Raw genomic sequence first — 6000 nt, 5'->3', positions numbered from 1 at the left:
TGTATCTACTTGGCTGGTTGGGAACCCCTGTGTTACATAACTGGACAGTCATGTAATTCAGGGTACAGCTCAAAAAACGTTTTGGTATCACTAACCAAATCAATATTGAAATTGATCGAATCGGAATCGAATCGAAATTAATCGATTCACAACCTTGTGAATCGGAATCGAATCGATTCTTGAAATTTGAACCAATACCCAGCTCTAATCCCCACCCCCATTAACTACTTAAGACAACTTAAAAATATATTGTGAATATATGCCATTGTTTTCTTGTTTTAATAATAATAATAAAAAGACTTAATGTGTAACTTTTCCTCCGTGGTATCGAAAATGGTATGAGTGAGTGAGTGAACTCTAAGAGAGTTCATGTCAATTCTGCTAATAAATACATAATACCTGCTTCTTGCCTTTTAGGGGTATTTTTTTCTCTTCAGTTACACAGATATCGTGATGTATCGTAGGTTAAATTTCTTCCAATATATCGATTATCGCAGAATCGCTGTATCGTGATAATATCGTTATCGAGGGCCAAGTATCGTGACCATATCGTATCGTGAGTTACTCCACGATTCCCACCCCTACTACTAGGCACCATTTTCTCCTTCATTTCAGGAGAAAATTATCCTGAAATGAAGATTGATTGACAGCTGCCATGTTGTGATATGATTGGTGGAAATGGGGTAGGCGCCTGTATTCTTCACATAGCCATGTGTGTGTGTGTTTTCTTTCTCGTGGTAGGAGTCCCCCCACCATTTTCTCCCCAATTGTACTTGGCCACGCAGTTGACTGGTATAGTTGATAACCATACCAGTGATTCAGTCATGCCCTGAGTTAATCACTATTTACACATTTTGGGGCTTGGATTCAGATAGGATTCATAAACATGGGGTTATGGTGTGGGTCTGATTTGAGTGGTCAGTGTTTTCTGTCTGTGTATAGATGGTTCCCCTCAGTGTGTAAATAATAAAGTAAAAAAAAAAACATAGTGTATTGAATAATGTATTTAGGATGCAGCTTTAATCCGGTGTGCCGAATCTGCCGATAACCCAGAGAGTGTGTGTGTGTGTGTGTGTGTGTGTGTGTGTGTGTGTGGGCCCTGGTCCAGCGGTGTTTGACTGACCAGTGGTCTCTCTCCTATAGCCTCTGGCGTTCTGTTGCCCACGTCACGCCATATAGATTTTCATTGGAGCCACTCGGCGCTGTAGAGGAGGAGGAACACTGCTCCTGTCACAGCCAATCAGCTGGCCTGTGCTTCTTCATCTAACCCCCATTCTGTCTGCATGCCTCAGCCACTGCCTGGGCCTCTCCGCCCTCTATACCCAGCCTTAAATCCATACCCAGGGCCAGACATGCCTCGTCCTCTCCCACTCACACACCCCCCTCAAGTCATCTTATTGTTTTAGATCTCACTCCTGCCCAGTGAGAGTGGATGTGACTGTGCCTCAATTACAAGCCTGCACTGCAGAACCAAACACGCTCTCCTGTCTGGGCCACTGTGTAAAGATCTCATCTCTCATTTGATCCAACATGTATTGATTGCTGGGCGGTGTGGCGTGCCAAAGCCGAGGAGAAGGGGGAGATGGCGAGGGGAGATAGGGGGCGGGATGTGTAAATGTCGTCCAGTTTTAGCCTCCGTTAACACACACACACACATGCGCACACACATGCGCACGCACGTGTGCACACACACACACACACGCACACGCACACACACGCAGGGAGCTACATTCCAGGTTAGAGCTGAAAGCCTGCTGTGCTATCTTGCCCTTCTCCTTGGCGGCGCCCCTGTGCGTCTCCTGTGCTCACCGCTCAGAGCAGGTCTGAGGCTGCGGCAGCTCCATAACATGTTTCTGTCATTTCCTCTGGCCTCTGGTCCCAAAGATGTCTGAGAAGGAAATCGATACCCAACGCTAATGTCTGCTGCTCCCTAATCACAGCTCCACTGGTGGGAGACGGAGCAGAGGAACACTCTCTGTAGGAACCACAATCCCTCCCCCCTTTCTTTTGGCCTTTCTTTCTCTCTGATTTTCACTCCTACTGTGTATTCCTTCTCTCTCTTTCTCTCCCTCCCTCACTCCCCCCCCCTCTCTCTCTCTCTCTCTCTCTCTCTCTCTCTCTCTCTCTCTCTCTCTCTCTCTCTCTTGTTCCTTCCATATCCCTAGCACCACACTGACACCTACAGTGTGTGTGTGTGCACGACTAAAGCAGCTGAAAGCTAAAGCAGCTGTCCTCTGCACGGCCAAAACTGTCCATGTGTTTTGGGCTCCTTTGAAAAGCAGCCAGTGTTCTGCAATGGAAATGAGCTGCCTTTGATATTGTATGCATGCTTCATATTCATATTTGGTGGCTATAGCCAGTTTTGATGTTTGAATGCTGCACTTGATGCCTGCCTGACTCTGTCATCTAGTTTCTTTTTTTTTATTCTCTTTTTTATTTCAGTTTCCAGACAAACATCAACAATGATTCACATTTTACAATCTTTTCTTTTCCCTTTTCCCCCCACAAAATTAAAAGAATAAGCACAGTCACGGCAAAATAAGAGTCAACCCAAAGGACTACAGACAAAAAAAGGACACACAGAAATTAAATAAAAAGATGGACACGTGCAGCAGCGATTCAGTGGATCATTAACCCTTCAGTCTCAATTTAACAGAAATCTGTTCTAAACGGTTTGACAAAATCACCCCATCCCTCCCAATACATTTCAAAGGCGTCTGTCTTGAGTCTCAGAGCAAAAGTTAGCTTTTCCATCACATAGATACTATGCATCACATTGAGCCAGTCTGACAGAATCGGTGGGCTTTTGTTCAACCATTTCTTCGTGATAGCCTTTTTGCTGGCGACTAGCATTAACTTAAACATATACATATCTTCAATGCCATTGATCATTTCGGGCACCCTTCCCAAATACAAAACCTGAAAGCAGTGTTCAATCTCAATCTTTAGCACCTTTTCCATACTCTTTCTTATTTCACCCCAGAATGCACTTAACACAGGACAAATCCAAAATATATGATAATGATCCGCTCTTTCTTCTCTACACCCCCTCCAGCAACATGTTTGACCTCCCCTTGATTGAATTGGCGTTAAAAAATACCTGACTAGGTTTTTCCATTGGAACTCCCTCCACGACAGAGAGTTTGTGGTCTTCCACTGTCTTTCGGTTATCATTTTCCATTCCTCCCGCTCCAGATTGAAGTTCCCCTCCCTTTCCCATTTTTCTTTTAGATACAGAGTGTTTCCCCCCTCAGCACTTGAATACCCTATAGCTTTGATATGTTTTTAGATCCCTGGTCAGCGCTATACGCTGAGAGAAAGACCTTCAGCACCCCCTCCCCAATCCCCGACCTCTTCAGCTCTTCTTTACTAAATAGTCTTGTCATCCACTTTCATTACTTTTGCTATTTACCATGATAGCTCCACCTTAATGAATAAATGAATTAATTAGATCGTGTTTGATGCATCTTTCCCCCTTGGTAATGACCTCACTAATGGCGTTGACTTTAATGGGATTTTAATTGATTTGGCTGCTGTAGTCTTATGGTGTGTTTGTGTCCTGCACCTCTCAGCTATGCCTCATACCAGTGTTCATTTTGACAGCACATTTTTATTTAGTTTTAGTCATAGTTTATTTAGTTTATTTAGTTTTGACTAAAATGCCATTTAATCTTCGTCATATTTCAGTCATCTGAATTTTTTTAGTTTTAGTCTAGCTTTAGTTGATTAAATATCATGAGATTTTAGTCGACTAAATCTAGTACCGAACAGGCCCCCCGACCGACCAGAGGAAGCGCTAGTGCAGCGACCAGGACACATACCCCTAACCCGGCTTCCCACCCACAGACACAGCCAATTGTGCCTGTATGGATACCTGACCAAGCCGGAGGCAACATGGGGGCGCGAACCTGCGCCCCACGTGATGGTAGGCAGGGAATCTACAGCTGCACTACCCGGACGCCCTCAGACATGCTGTATTTCAACACATTTTCTCCATTGAAACAGTCCCAGCAATTTCGGTCTGTGTATAGATGGTTTCCCCTCATCAACACAGTGTGTGTGTGTGTGTGTGTGTGTGTGTGTGTGTGTGTGGGTGTGTGTGTTTTCTGTAGATGGTTCCCCTCATCAACACAGTGTGTGTGTTTTTTCTGTCTGTGTATATATGCAGATGGTTCCCCTCATCAACACTGTGTGTGTGTGTGTGTGTGTGTGTGTGTGTGTGTGTGTGTGTGTGTGTGTGTGTGTGTGTGTGTGTGTGTGTGTGTGTGTGTGTGTGTGTGTGTGTTCTGTCTGGTATAGATGGTTCCCCTCATCAACACAGTGTGTGTGTGTGTGTGTGTGTGTGTGTGTGTGTGTGTGTGTGTGTGTGTGTGTGTGTGTGTGTTTCAGATAGCCTGTCCTCAAGTATATATTTGGTAGGTGATATGAATGCGGATTTATCTGACAGAGGTTCTCTGTTCACTAAACACATGCTTGAGTTCTGTATGGATAACTGTCTTACTCTGTCCAGAGAGCTGCTTTTGCCAGCGGATAGCTACTCATACATAAGTGAAGCATGGCACACCACATCTTGGCTGGACCACTGCATCAGCACCGCTGATGCACATGCCACCTTACAGTCAATGGAGATTCTGTATGAAGCTACTGTGTCTGATCATGTTCCATTTGTTATGTCCTTGGATACAGATATGCTCCCTAAAATGTCTGAGGAGGCCAATGGTCTCAGTATTCCCAGAGTAGACTGGGCAAAGATAACAGAGTATGACGCTCTGGCTTTCTATGGGAGAACTAATGATCTTTTGAGTGTTGTCTATTTGCCCATAGATGCTATTCTGTGCTCTGATGTAAATTGTAATGTTGCCTCTCACTCTAATGACTTATGTAAAATGTATGACTGTATTGTGGGAGCTTTGCGTGAGGCAAGTACTCCACTCCTCACCCACCCTAGTAAGGCATGTAACATCAAGCCAGGGTGGAATAAATATGTAGCTGCACATCATGCAGAAGCCAAGGAGGCTTACAGGTCCTGGGTTCTAGCCGGCAGGCCTAGACAGGGGCAGGAGCTGGAGTTTCAAAAGCTCACCAATGCCAGGTATAAGTATGCAGTCTGCTATATAGGTAAGCATGAGCAGACGATGAGAGCTGACTCTATGGCTGAAAAGCTGCTGGGTAACGATGTCACAGGCTTCTGGAAGGAGGTTAAGGCTCTGAACAGGGCCGGGGCATTGTTACCCTGCACCATAGAGGGAGTCTCTGGTGCTGCCAATATAGCTGAACTGTGGAGGCAACATTACTCTGTCCTCTTCAACTGTGTCAAAAGTAGTCCTTATAATGTGGGCACCATTGTGAATGTCGATGTAGTGTCTGTTACAGCTAAAGAAGTTTACCTGGCGATCTTACAGCTAGCCGATAACAAAGCATGTGGATTAGATCATATTTCTGCTGAACATCTCAAGTTAGCTAGCCCCAAGGCTGCAGCTCTTCTTGCCATGTGTTTTAATGGCTTTATGACCCACGGTTTTCTGCCGCCATCTATGTTGTCAGTCACTCTGGTGCCTGTTATCAAGGATAAGACTGGCAAAGTTGAGAGCCTAGATAATTACAGGCCTATTGCCCTAGCCAGTGTGATTTCCAAAGTATTTGAAATGGTTTTATTAGATCGTTTAAATTTGTTTATATCCAGCACTGACAATCAATTTGGCTTTAAGGCCAAGCATAGCACTGATTTGTGTATCTATGCATTGAAGCCTATAAAAGGCAGAACTCCTCTGTTTTAGTTGGTTTTATAGATGCATCGAAGGCTTTTGATCGAGTCAATCATCATAAGCTGTTTCTAAAATTAAGTCAAAGAGGTGTGCCTGGCAGCATAATACGCATACTGGCATACTGGTATGCCAACCAGAGTATGCTGGTAAAATGGGGCAATAGTGTTTCTACCCCTTTCTGTGTTGGTAATGGGGTATGGCAGGGGGGCTACTCTCCCCTGTTCTCTTTAATTTA

The 6000-nt window shown here is 44.6% G+C and overlaps 1 protein-coding gene across 1 annotated transcript in view; it reads right to left on the bottom strand.

Annotated features, from left to right (window-relative positions):
• The window catches only part of LOC310783693 (anthrax toxin receptor 1-like), a gene marked incomplete at its 5' end in the record, with an annotated part of 74814 nt that overhangs the window by 29274 nt on the left and 39540 nt on the right, over positions 1–6000 (bottom strand). The window lies entirely within an intron of this gene.

Source organism: Poromitra crassiceps (genome assembly GCF_964638095.1).
Source record: "Poromitra crassiceps genome assembly, chromosome: 10".
NCBI classification, from domain to species: Eukaryota; Metazoa; Chordata; class Actinopteri; order Beryciformes; family Melamphaidae; genus Poromitra; species Poromitra crassiceps.
This window is presented reverse-complemented; position numbering and strand designations above follow the sequence as displayed.